Consider the following 13,565-nt stretch of genomic DNA (forward strand, 5'->3'; position numbering starts at 1 on the left):
TTCTGCTGCTGCTGAATAACGCGAAGAACATAAGACCCACAATGAGCAGTCTTATTTTACTACAGTTTCAGAGACTGTCACAGGACAATCTTATTTTGCTAGAGTTTCAGCGACCGTCGCTGGACAGTCTTATTTGTTACAGTGACAGCCGAGGGTCGTAGTTCTCTGGTTTGTAACAAATATAATTGTTACAAACCCGGTTTTGAATTATTTCTCCCTTTTCATCATTTGTAAACCCATCTTTGAGCATAAATGAAATCAACTTTTGAGCGTGTTTCCAACATGATGAGAGGATAATTTCTCCCACAACCAAGGAAGTGAGGAAGCTATTTACGCATGAATAATTGGTAATCATTTATTCTCTCTAATTTATAATTTATAATTCACTCAATCACTGCTTTTGCAGAGTTTTTAATTGTTTGCAAAAAATTTCTTCATTAGTTGTGATTCAGTTATATAGGTTATGCTTTGTTTAGATAATCTATGCTTAGGGGATACAATTAGTTTTTCAGAATTTTCCAGATTATTTGTGAATTAAGAAATAAGAGTCCTAAAAGATAATTAGAGTTTTGAAATATGTATCATTCAATTTTGCATCATAGTGGAATCTAGTGTCTTGGTTACCTCTCGCCCACTTTGTTAATATTTTTGTATATAATTTTATTAAATCTTTAAATTTAATCTTCACAAGTCCGAGAGTTTGAACCTCATTACTACAACATCATTCAAAAATAATATCAAGCTCAAGAGAGCTTATCCACGTTTTTGGGATAGACATGTAATCATGTATAGTTCAGGCTCAATTTACTAGCCGTAAGTGTGTTTGGGAGGCTGGGAAATAGGCTTGATCCCTAGGTAAGACATGTGCCCGAGTTTCATGCGTGTATATAACTCTTCAGACGAGATGGCTCAGTTCGGATGAGGCCATCTAAAATTTGGATGACGCGATTGAGGCTGTCATAGATTTGGCCGATGGGTTTGAGGCCGTCAGATATGTGTCTTACAAGTTTGAAGTCGTATGACATTTAGTTGACGGGTTTGAGTCCGTTAGAGATTTGGCTGACGGGTTTGAGACCGTCTGATATTTAGCTTGAAAAGACAACGGTTCCCAAATACACCACAATCTTTTTTTTAAAACCTATAAGTCCTCTTACCAAGTGTGATCGTTTATGGACAAAGTCGAGATAATAGAACAGCTTCGGTATTTACACTTTGTGTGATCGTCTATGCACACGATATCTAGACAATACGAAAACAAGATAACTTGTGTGCTTGACTGTGGATGCAAGATCGAGACGATACGACAATCAAAGTGTGCTACTTTATAATAGGTTTGGTAATAACCAAACTCTATAGGATCACTATCAAGTATAACGGAGTTAACAGATACGTATTTTAATTTATTATAATAAACAATTATAATTCGGAAATCAAAGTAAAAGACACATCAAGATTTTGTTAACGAGGAAATTGCAAATGCAGAAAAATCCCGGGATCTACTCTAGTTCTGAATACTCTCAGAGTTAAGCCGCTATACAAACTCTAAACCAACTTCGTATAGTTGAGACCAAGCAGACTACCTCTAGCTACTTAGTTCCCTCAGTATCCCCGCGCCTTCGACTCCTAGAGGCACACACGTGAATAGAAAGTCCTTTGGATCGTATTCCAAACAAAAAAGGAAGAATCTGTTTAGTAACCACTCTAATTAATCTTTGCTACAAGATATAGATGAGTCGTTGACAAAGGCTCTTATGTTTAATCTAATAAACTCCTTTGTCTGGTTAGATCAATCTAACTTTAAAAACCGAAATAGTCAAGTATAGATTCGCACTCAATCAAAATAAATCTCAAAGAGATATATTGAGAATGCCGATCTCACGCAATTAATCAATCAAATAAATCTGATTCTAGTTGGATCCCAATTTGTGCACACGATTCACAAGATACGAAAACCAATAAGAAATCTTATTTGTTTTCAAATATTCTTTAATCTTCAATAACCTTCACAACACCACTTGAATCTCTTGTGATCAATCATGCACAGAACTGAGTTTGTTAACAATGGATAATTAAAAATTCGATTTAACAATAGTTTTAAAGATCCTGTCGATACTTTGATCTAGTTTGAGTAAATCTTATATCGGAAGAGAAGATTCTCAAGAATAAACAAACTAAGTGCAATCAAAGTTTCGATAACCGTTAGTCAATCAAATCAATCGAAAACTAATAACACTTCAATTAACTATTTTCCCACCAATGGTACTCGTAGAACTTCTTGATCCTACAGAAGTCTTTAAACAAGCGGTCGTAAGAGATTTCACTTAATGAGGATACTTTCCTCTCCGAGTAGATGGCTCCACCAGAAACAACAAGAAATGAAGTTTTCCTAGCTCTTAGGATAGTTTGCTAGAAATGCAAACTTAGGTATTTATAGACCAAGGATGTTTGGACATCGAGGAATTTCCAAAACCGAAAATATTCTCAAGATTTGCAATGAATGACAAAATTCGGTTTTCCTAATTCCAATAAATGCTTGTCTAATGTTTCCGAAATCACTCAATAGAAAATCTCCAATTAGTAAATGCATATTAACAATTTTTATTCTCTAGAGATTTGCATTAATTGATAGTAATTAAAGCATATAAAACCAAAAACCTTAAGTAAAGATTCTTAATTTACTTCGGCACAGGATCACCTTGAGTACTAAGGAATATCTTTAAACAATAAACATTAAGAGTTACTGCTCGTGTTCAAAGTATGTTGACATCTTTTCACTGCAAATCCTTAGTTCATATTTACATGGATTTGCATTCTTGGAATCGGTTATACCACACTTCCAAACAAGTTTAGAAGTGATTCACCTGTTTTCCAAAACTACTAGGTGATTGATCAAATACCAAATCACATACATGGGTTCAATCGGTTCCACCAATCACTAGGATCGGTTATACCGGTCACTAGGATCGGTTACACCAGTCACTTGGATCAGTTACACCAGTTACAAGGATCGGTTACATCTACACATGGTATTACTTGTGATCACACCAGTTACCAGAACAAGATACACCAGTTACCAGGACTGGTTACACCAATTACAAGGATCGGTTACACATACTCATGATCGGTCACACCAATTACTAGGATCGGTCACACCAATTACAAGCATCGATCATACAATCGTATGGTGATTACTTAGGATAGGTTACACCAATTAATAAAAACCATTCATACCAAATCATAAGTCAGGCATTGTGATTAGTTATATATACCAAGAGACATAACCTAAGTTAAAATCGGTTCTACCATCTCACACATATTGGTCATCCAAATATTTGCAATGAATAGCCGGACCAATAAGCCTAATGATTTCCCTTTCGATTCACGAAACAAGTTCATGAATGTACTTCCTTTAAACAAATGTAAAACATTGTTTCCTAGGATGAAATCTTCACCATAACCCATTCACATAATCATAGCAATATATGCAAGATTATGTCGATGTCAAATCTACGAAGTTCAAAAGATAAGTGTTATACTTCGTAGTATAATTCCATAATACTATGATCATACAAATATGACCATGTATGATACATGTGTGTCTTCCTCCTCCCAGGAACTAGTGATCCTCAAGACAGATTGAGGATATAATTGTCATTTAGGAGGGATTACTGATTTAAGGCAGTATTCCTGTAGAAGGAAAATAGTTTCCTAGGAGGTTTGGGAAACCAAACCAAAGTAAGGAAGTATACCTAGATAAGGAAATACTTCCTAGACAAGGTGATTACTTATGATCGGTTAGGATAACATGGTGATTACTTAGGATCGGTTACTTAACATGGTGATTACTTAGGATCGGTTACACCAATTAATAAAAACCAGTCATACCAAATCATAAGTCAGGCATTGTGGTTAGTTATACCAAGATACATAACATAAGTTAAGATCAGTTCTACCATCTCACACATATTGGTCATCCAAAGATTTGCAATGAATAGCCTGACCAATAAAGCTCCCTTTCGATTTACGAAACAAGTTCATGAATTTACTTCCTTTAAACGGATGTAAAACATTGTTTCCTAGGAAGAAATCTTCACCATAACCCATTCACATAATCATAACAATATATACAAGATTATGTCGATGTCATATCTACGAAGTTCAAAAGATAAGCGTTATACTTCGTAGTCTAATTCCCTAATACTATGATCATACAATTCTGATCATGTTACATCACTAGAGTATTATACAATATGTACAGTATATACAGCTTCACAATTATTTTTTCAATATAGCACGACTTGAAAGATACGTTAGGAATGAAACAGTTTAAATCAATGTTACTAATTAACCTCAAGTGGAAGGATGATGTCGTCGTTGTAGTTCGCTACTTCTTCACATTCTTCAGGTCTTCGGAGTAATACTTATATGTCTCAAAATTCCTAGACTTTCTAGTCTAACCTAAACGAAGTTGACTCTAGTATTTAATCAAGCGACTCTAGATAAGTTTAATATGACAACCAAACTTAACATGCCAACGCTTGGTGAGTTAAACCTAACTATGCTCTAACATATTTGAAGGGTTTGAGCCCGTCAGAGATTTAGCAGACAAGTTTAAAGCCGTCAGAGATTTGGATGACGGGTTTGAGACCGTATGATATATAACCAACGGGATAGAGTCTGTTCAAGACTTGGTCAACACAATGGAATCTCTCTGAAGTTATTGGGACATTTTTGGGAGAGAAAAGAAGGCTTGTACGCCTAATAATGTCTCTGCGATACTTCGACTCACTTTTCTTTGATCAGTGTAATCTTGCAAAGACGTGCTATGAATCAATTGTGTCCATATTTATGGGGCCGCCATGACCAGTGTATCTCGGAAGGATGTTTTAGGAGTCTGTTGAAAGGTCCTAGAGGCAAAATAACCAGCGTATCTCGTGGGATGTCCTAGGAATTATTCTGAAGTCTCGGTAAGCCGAGTCAGATCCTAGAGTATACATGACCAGTGTATCTCACGATGATGTAATAGGAATCAGTCCTTGATCTCAGATAGGGTGGGTCGTGCTTACATGACACATGCATGTCTCCGCTCTAGGTCATAAGTTCATCGTGGACATTTTTATGCATCTACGGAGCCTATATGACCAGTAGTATCTCGTCGAGGATGTATACTAGGAATCATGACATCACAATCAGCTCTGTCTCGCGAAGACATGCTGGAATTTTGGTTGTTCTGGTTCATAAGTCTGTCGGGGACGTTTTACGCTCTACAGAACCTACGTGACCAACAGTATCTCGCGGGGATGTGCGCTAGGGATCACGACATCACGACTAGCAGTGTCTCGCGGGGACGTATACTAGAAATCGTGGATATGAGTGCCTTGATGACCAAGGGACGTATACTAGAAATCGTGGATATAAATGCCTTGAGGACCAAGGGCTTAATCTCTCCCGTGAGAGTTGAGGTTTGTCATATGGTCTTAAAATGATGTTTTTAGTACTTATCCAAATTTCACCATCTACAATTTTACAGCCACGAGAGTTGATGTCTATGCGCAATAAATATTAGGGGACAATAGTATAGCAATTGTGTTATTGTCGACCCTATGTTTTAGAATGTTTCTGGCTCCATCCTGTAACCACCGGTAGAGTTGATTAACTGTCCATAGTCGTCTTAGTATTTTTTAATTATCTTTTCTGAAAAAGAAAAGGTTAAATTGGAAAAGCATGAAGAATATAGAGTTATTCTAGAGCAAATACAACCCCAGGTCCCAAGACTGAGAATGCAAGATGCAGAGATTGCAAAACATTTGCAAAAATCTGTCAAGCTATAGGTACAAATAGAATGCAGTTAAATACCAGACTACAACTGATACTTTAACACCTAAACCAATGCAGTGAGATTGCAAGGAGAAACAAGACACTGCAAATTTAACAACTGCAGAAATTTTCCCAAGCTACAGCTGCAATTGGAGCGGGATCATACTACCAAAATACAGTTGAACCTTTAACACCCCAACCAATGCAGGATGGTTTCTAGTCGACACAACTGACTGCATACCAAAACAGGTAGACTGCAGACGAAAACTGCGCCTGTCGCTCTTCTGAAAATTCTCGAACTCCTGCCATTTGCTGATGACACAAAAAAAGGATATTAGTCACTCATAAGTGTCTCCCAGCTTCTCCAAATTAGACTATGGGTAACAAATTTGAAAGTGTTGGCGTCGTAAGACCATATGATAATTATTGTTTTTACAAGGTATATAACTTCCTCTACACAATACAGACGGCCTCTACACACCATCGCATTCATCTCCTTCTACATAGTCCAGTATATTGCATAAGGTATGATCTTCCATACTTACTTTCCCCTCCCATGTAGAACGTTAACAGTCCAAGCATCAAAAAGTTCTCGACATAGGCCGTGGCACCTTGAAGGACTTAATGAAATAATCCCATATCTCAAATGAGTATGGACAGTGCATGAACATGTGATCAGAAGTTTCTATGTCAATATTACACATGACACATAAATCACTGTCAATGATTATGCCTTTGTATCTCTACATGTCCCTTGTTGGCAATGATTTATGACAACATGCCCATAGAACGGCTTACCTTGTTGGGAGCATTAGAAAATTTATGACAACATGCCCATAAAACGGCTTACCTTGTCTGTTGAATTTGCAAGGACCGTGATCACCCTCTACGACCTAGTAGCATTTGCGAGTGTTGAAATTCTCCATGATATCCATTTCATATTTTTCAGCAACTAAGTCAGGAATGTGATCAATATCTCGTATGAGAAAGTCCCATTCTATCTGCTCATTCATATTCAATGGTCTTTTGAAAACACAATTTCGTCAATTATTTTCAATCATGTCCGAAATGGTAGCATCCTTATCCTTACCATATTTTGAACCCAACTGGAAAAAGGTCTTGCAACATTCCTCCATCGACCCACTTATCGTTCCAGAATCGTATCCCTTTATCATTTATTACCTTGAAGCGCGATGCTTTGAACTATAGGAACCATCTTCACGACGTTATTTCACAAGCTTCTACATTGGGGTTGGTCGTCAACGTCCGACATTAGTAAGAAATACTTCTGGTTCACAATCCTCCGTCATAGACTATTTCTGTTTTTTTGAGAATCTCCATATCCACTTGATTAGCAGCGAGGGATTGCTATTTCTCAAATTTCTCACCGCCAGTCCTCCGTTCTCCCTAGGCAAGCATATTTTTTTCCAATCTACCCAAACAAGCTTCCATCTACCTTTCATTGCACCCCACAAGAAGTTTCTCGTAATCTTGATCATTTTTTTCTCTATGCTTATCGGAAGATGAAAAAGGGACAAGTAATAAATTGGTAAACTGGTAAGACAATTCTTGATAAGAACCAATCTACCAGCTTTATTCAATTTTCTTTTCTTTAAAGTCGCCAACTTCTGCTCTATTCTGGCCAAAACATGCTCCCAAAAAAAAAACAGTGTGCCAATGTGAGCCAACTGGCATTCCAAGGTAAGTTAAAGGAAACTTTTCCTTTTTAGAACCAAGGTCTCTAGCTAGTACGCTGATTACCGCGTCTTCTCCCACACTAATGATAGTACTTTTGTCTAAATTAAGCTTCAAACCCGTTAAAATTTCAAAAACGGACAAAACAATGAGAATTCTTCTCACTTCTTCCACAATCGCATCAATCAACATACTGTATGCAAATTATAGGTGAGAAATAATAGAGCCATGTTCAACCACTTGAAATCCAGATAACTGTCCTCTATCAACTGCATCGTTTATCAATTTAGAAAGGACCTCCATCACCAACAGAAACAGATACAACGATAAGGAATCACCTTCACTAGTGGAAAACAGCCGATTTAAGATAGTCAGATATTGTCGTTCTAACGAGTTAAACAACACTTTCTGACTGCAGTTGAAAGTGCCGTAGATTTAGTGTCTTTTTCTGGAACGACACTATTTGGTTGCCCTTTAATTACGATAGTTTCGGGGCGCCGCTAGCGCGACGCATGGATTACGTCGTTGATTTGATCTCCGGTTATTCTGACTGGGCTGAAATAGTCCTGATTCAAATTCAAATTATACTAAAATGATACTCAAATTGCACTTCAAATTCAAATGAAATTACTAAAATTCTCAAATTCAAGTGAAATACAAATGACAATTAATATTAAAATACTAAAATTCAAATTCCAAATAAAACCTAAATCATCTAATACCAAATGATAACTCCATTACATTGAATAAATTTAGTACAAAATCATTTTAAAAAAAAAGGATTCAACCCATATTATTAAGGTTTCTTGAAGAGAAGTGATACAATAAGTCCTAAAAAAATTTCAACCACAATTTCAGTCATTGGGACCTTGGCACCAGCTTGCTTGAGAGAAGTGATACAATAAGTCCTAAAAAAATTTCAACCACAATTTCACAACCCTTTCCTACATATCTAGCAGCAACAACGGTCTCACCATCAACCATGACATCAGAAACACTCGTGAGACAATTGGAAAGAGAGTGACGGCATCCATGAAGGTATCGAACTACATTCAGGAGAAGAGTAAAGAGTCAAGCCTTATATGCTAGGTTTACATGACTAGTCGATAATAATGTACACGGAGGTGGTCTAATAGACCCATCATCGAGACAACAACAGCAACAACATTTACATAGTGACTTCATTGAGACGAACAAATAAACCATATATAGGCAGTGAAAACCGTAGGCGTGATAAGTATGAGAAGACACATCATGATAAGTATGCGAAGACACATACCTCGACAAAACATTGTGATTGAATTTCTACAATCCACATTCAGCTAGTTCCTGACAGTATCAAGAAGTGAATGAATCTCCATGTACATAAAGAAGGTAAAAAAAGTAAACAAGTATTGAAACGAGCATTATTACCTTAGCACATCTGGACATTCATCTAGTTCCTGAAAGTATAAAGAAGTGAATGAATCATCGTGTACATAAAAAGAAAATAAAAATAATTTAAAACCACTTCCTCAAGCTAACCAAAAGGGAAATTAAGTGTACATTCAGTCATGCGACACAAACAGAATTCAGACAACCAAAGGGGCAAACTGTACCATTAAAATGAAATCACATAGTTACTAAAACTTAATCCTTGGAAAGAGTTAAAAAATGTCACCAGGTTTGAGATAAATGCACAGAACTATCACCAGACAATCTTTAATTTTTCACATTCTTTCTAGATAAGGTCCATCGTGTTTGCCACTGAACCACTGCATACTCTAATACCAATAAACATCCATTGCCATAAGTATTGAGTATAATAAATTTAACAAGCATGTTACAGTAAGAAGAAAAGAAGTTTTTGTTGCAAGAGACAACATTTTATTAAAACGAGCATTATTACCTGAGCATCCACATCCGAATACTCACCATCTCCCCGACAAAATCAAGAGGTGAATGAATGTTCAAATCTCTTATTACATAAAGAAGATTAAAAAATAAACAAGTCTTGAAACAATGCGTTATTACCTGAGCAATTCCACTCCAATACTCATCATCTCCAACCGTTTCTGAAATCAATGGAGCATCACTAGAGGTTGTAGTGAAGACATGGATCTTCAAAAGCATTCACATGGGGTCAGATCTTATAGGAGATTCCAAAACGAGATTCCAATGCTTTCTTGTCAAATCTCTGCAGTAAAAAACTTGGCTTTCAGTGGACCCACATAATAAGTATTGCTCGGTGCAGCTACGATGTGGTCGGGCCACATACTTCAAGTATGTGGCCCTTCTTTAAATCATGACACGTCGCATAAAGTAAGAAAAAATTTGGAAAACAGTTTTATTACCTAACTGTTTTTCTTTTTTCTTTCTATAACTTCCTACTTTTTCTCAAAAAGCGAAACAGTTAAGGGGATTTGGAGGGGCCAGTTTTTTTGTTAAATAGGTGTCAGAAAATGAAGAGGGGCCACATATAAAATTGATGTGGCCCGACCACATCGTAGCCGGGGCGAGTATCGTTCAGGCATTAACTAAACTAATTAGCTTTCAGTGAAATGATTAAATAATGCTGGTTGATCGAGTCCTTGCATTGCATCACAAGGTACACTACAAACAAAGCCTACGGTATCAACTACCTTGATTTTTGTCCCAGTTCTTGTCTGTAAGGATTTAATTGTTTCACCTCCCTTGCCAACGACCAAACCAACCTGCATATAAATTGTGCTTGTATATTAGACACAGTAAAGATACCCATGAATTGTGGTCCACACTGATCGCATTATAATTTACTAAAAAAAACAGCAACAAGGACCAAACCTTCTCATTTGGGACTTGGATCTGAATTTAATTCAACAGGTCTGGTTGTTGCATATCTATCAGCTTCAGAACCTCTTGTGATTTGAATTAGCTCCAGAATTATTCTGCAATAACCGAATGATTTCCCCAGCTTTGCCTATAAGAACACCAACCTGCCAAGAAGTCGCACAATTTTCATTTGCCAGGATTCATACAACACTTCACTATTTTTAGTCAAATTATTACTGATATTTAAATGATATTTTGCCAAGAACCCACCAATTTCTGCTTTTTAGTCAAATTATTGGTGATCTATATATGATAGAACCCCCCAATGAATATTTTAGTAAAACTAAGTTCTTAGGGATATTGCAAGCCAAAATTATGTTCAGACCGCACTTCAGAGCAAAAATAGAGATGAGTTTTAGGATCAGCATTGGGGGGCGAGACTACGACCCTATGAGCAAAGCTTATTGACTTCAAAAATGTAAGAAATACCTAAGCGGCGAGCAATGCTTGAGTAGGTGTTATCTGAAGCACCTCCAAGAATGGAAGTCACACTCACTGTATTACTCTGTGTTTTAATCAAACAACATATCATTAAACTGAAAATAAAGAATAACGAAGGCATAAATGGTAAGCCAGAAACATGCAAAGACTACAGAAATTCCCAACTCACAGGTCTAGTAGGGGAGCTGCATATAAATGACCAAATTTAGCTGAGTTGCAGCCAATCCATGTGTATATCTGCAGTTCATACAAATGACTAATATGATCAGGCATTAAGAGAAGTAAGAATCCTGAATTTAGTATATAAGTGATAATTTGAAATCATAAGAAGACCTTCAATGACATATAAAAGCCTCAAATTAATAGGTGAATGAATTCAAGTACATGTATACAAAAGATAAAATGAATAAGATATTTGTTGAGAAAGCAGAGGCTACTATCTAATACATTAATATTTTACCCTGTAGAACCTAGGTTCTGATTTTAAATTGACACTCTTCTTCCAACCTTCTTCTTAAGGAAATCTTTGGAATTAGACCCCAAAATGGAAATTACAAAGAAATTCAAACCAGGAGTTAAAACGACAAAAGTCGGAAGCAATCTTTGCCTTGGGCCCATGTCCCAAACAATATACCCACATCAAATGTATAAACACGTGCTAATTAACTTACTTTATTTTAACTATAATTAGACGCATTGTCAATCATATACCAATCAACAAATTATATGTATTTGACCACTCAACCTAACGACTAGATTCCATTCATCAGCTTCCTATAAGGACTACCCAAGAAAAATGTTCTTCATTTAAGAAATAATGTGTGTGACCAACTATGAAATGTGCATTATCCAAATCAACCAATCCAGAATGAGTCTATCAACATAACTAAATACCTTGAAATTAGCACTAACCTACACCCCTTTAGGTTAGTGGGAATCCCTCAACTTCTTATATTTCACTTGGTATAGACAAATCATCTGTAGATAGATATAAGAAAGAAAAGGATGGAACTAGAACCTAACGATATTGATCCCAGAGTTCTGATTGTGATTCTTTCCTTAGTCCTTTACATAATCAAAATCTTACAGATCTACGCAATTTTACTCTATTTGATGCCAAGAGTGGTGGCTATTGAGTATAATGACTTCACTAAAATTTTAATTGAGAAGATAGAAGTTGATATTAATTTTTCTTTCAATCTATTTATCTATTATCACAACACAACCTTGTCAAAATAACCAAAACAACTTTTGTAAGACAGTAAAGATAGCATAATACTGAACACTCTCCCTGATCGGTGGGGAAAAAAATAAGGAAGACCCAAAATCTCATCTGCACATTCAACAAAGAGGAATAGATTTATATTTTCAAGAGTCAACTGAGTAACAAAAGTACAGCTAGGCCACCTAAGCTTTCAGTGTGAAGATTGTGGTGCAATGGCTGCCAATCGACATTGACATTTGTAAGAAAAGATGAAGTTACTGAAGTTTTATCATGACCATGTGATGAAGTTACATGGAGAGCAAATCACTAGATTACTTATTTTGACCTAATTAAACAAAATCCCTAAAAATAAATAGAAAAATTTGTTTATTACCCTAATAAATTGAAACTCAGAAGAAATTGAAACTCGGAATAAAGTACATACGAACCATGATATAAATTGAATCAGAAAAAACCCTCCATCATACTTATCATACAAAACAATAACAATAACAAAATTATATGAATTCGAGAGTTACTTAACATGATTTTCAGGCCCAATCACACAAAACAATTAGAAACTAAAAAATATTTAATTTTCATAGTAAAGTGAAGGTTATACCTCAAGATCTTGTAGAAATCAAGTAAAACCCTGTCAACAAACAAAAACAAACGATGATTAAAACCAACAAATAAACAAGATGAACAAGAATAAGAAAAAACAGAAAAGGGGATTTTTTATTAACAAACCCTAACTTTGAAATTACCTTGAATAAAATCAAGATTGAAACTGGTTTTGATGATGGCGGGTTTAAAAAAAATGGTTCAATGGTGTGATTCTTTTCTCTGATTTGGAGTTTGGGTGAGAGGGATTTAGGTGAGAGAGTGAGGGTTTTGGGTGAGAGACGAATGAAAGTACGAGGCACACTTCTTTTCTCTGGTTTAAGGAATGTGAAAAATACTATAACCCCTGCTGTATGGGTTCAATATATAGAAGCCCCACAAAATGGATCATTCACTATCAACTCCATTCTTTCACATTTTGATATTTTTAGGCCCACAACTTTAGAATTCAGGCCTGTTAATAAAGTTTTCAGCCATGGTAATTTGATAATACCAAGAATACCCCTAACTATATATATCTAATGGAATTAGCTAGAGGTTTTATTATCGGTTTCATTTTCTTTTTTCATTCTCTCTCTTTAGATGAAGCACACAGAGAAGATGTGATTTCTGATCGAAAATTTCAGCGAAAAAACCATTTCAAAACCTAGATCTAAGAATTACAGATCGGTTGAACTCATCATCAAAAGCTAGATTTAACATCAACGTCACTTGTTCTTGAAGATTTAGTGAAAGTTAATGAAAAAGTTCGGTGAGAATCATCACCAACAAATGAATCAGAAGATTCACCTACAAAACAAGTAAGTTTCCTTTATCTTTAACATTTCAATTCAATAGGTAGATTCTTCGATTTTCAAATTTTTATTTCTGAAAAATAATTTTATGATTTTGATAACTTTTAAAAGCTGGATTTCATGTTAAATCTATTATTAAA

General features: G+C 35.8%; 1 long non-coding RNA gene across 11 annotated transcripts; it reads right to left on the reverse strand.

Moving 5' to 3' along the window:
• Positions 1-8,228: 8,228 nt before the first annotated feature.
• On the reverse strand, positions 8,229-12,939 carry LOC113349531. Of its 11 annotated transcripts, none has more exons than XR_003360244.1 (11): positions 12,775-12,939; positions 12,630-12,659; positions 10,973-11,040; positions 10,792-10,867; positions 10,315-10,466; positions 10,134-10,205; positions 9,526-9,688; positions 9,173-9,275; positions 8,926-8,954; positions 8,792-8,841; positions 8,229-8,558 (listed from the first exon to the last, which is right to left on the reverse strand). It is a non-coding gene; the product is annotated as an uncharacterized LOC113349531 (long non-coding RNA). The 11 variants fall into 11 exon arrangements; XR_003360241.1 differs by having other exon boundaries at positions 9,401-9,688; XR_003360248.1 differs by lacking the exon at positions 9,173-9,275.
• Between the last annotated feature and the right edge of the window lie 626 nt (positions 12,940-13,565).

Source organism: Papaver somniferum, chromosome 2 (genome assembly GCF_003573695.1).
Source record: "Papaver somniferum cultivar HN1 chromosome 2, ASM357369v1, whole genome shotgun sequence".
NCBI classification, from domain to species: Eukaryota; Viridiplantae; Streptophyta; class Magnoliopsida; order Ranunculales; family Papaveraceae; genus Papaver; species Papaver somniferum.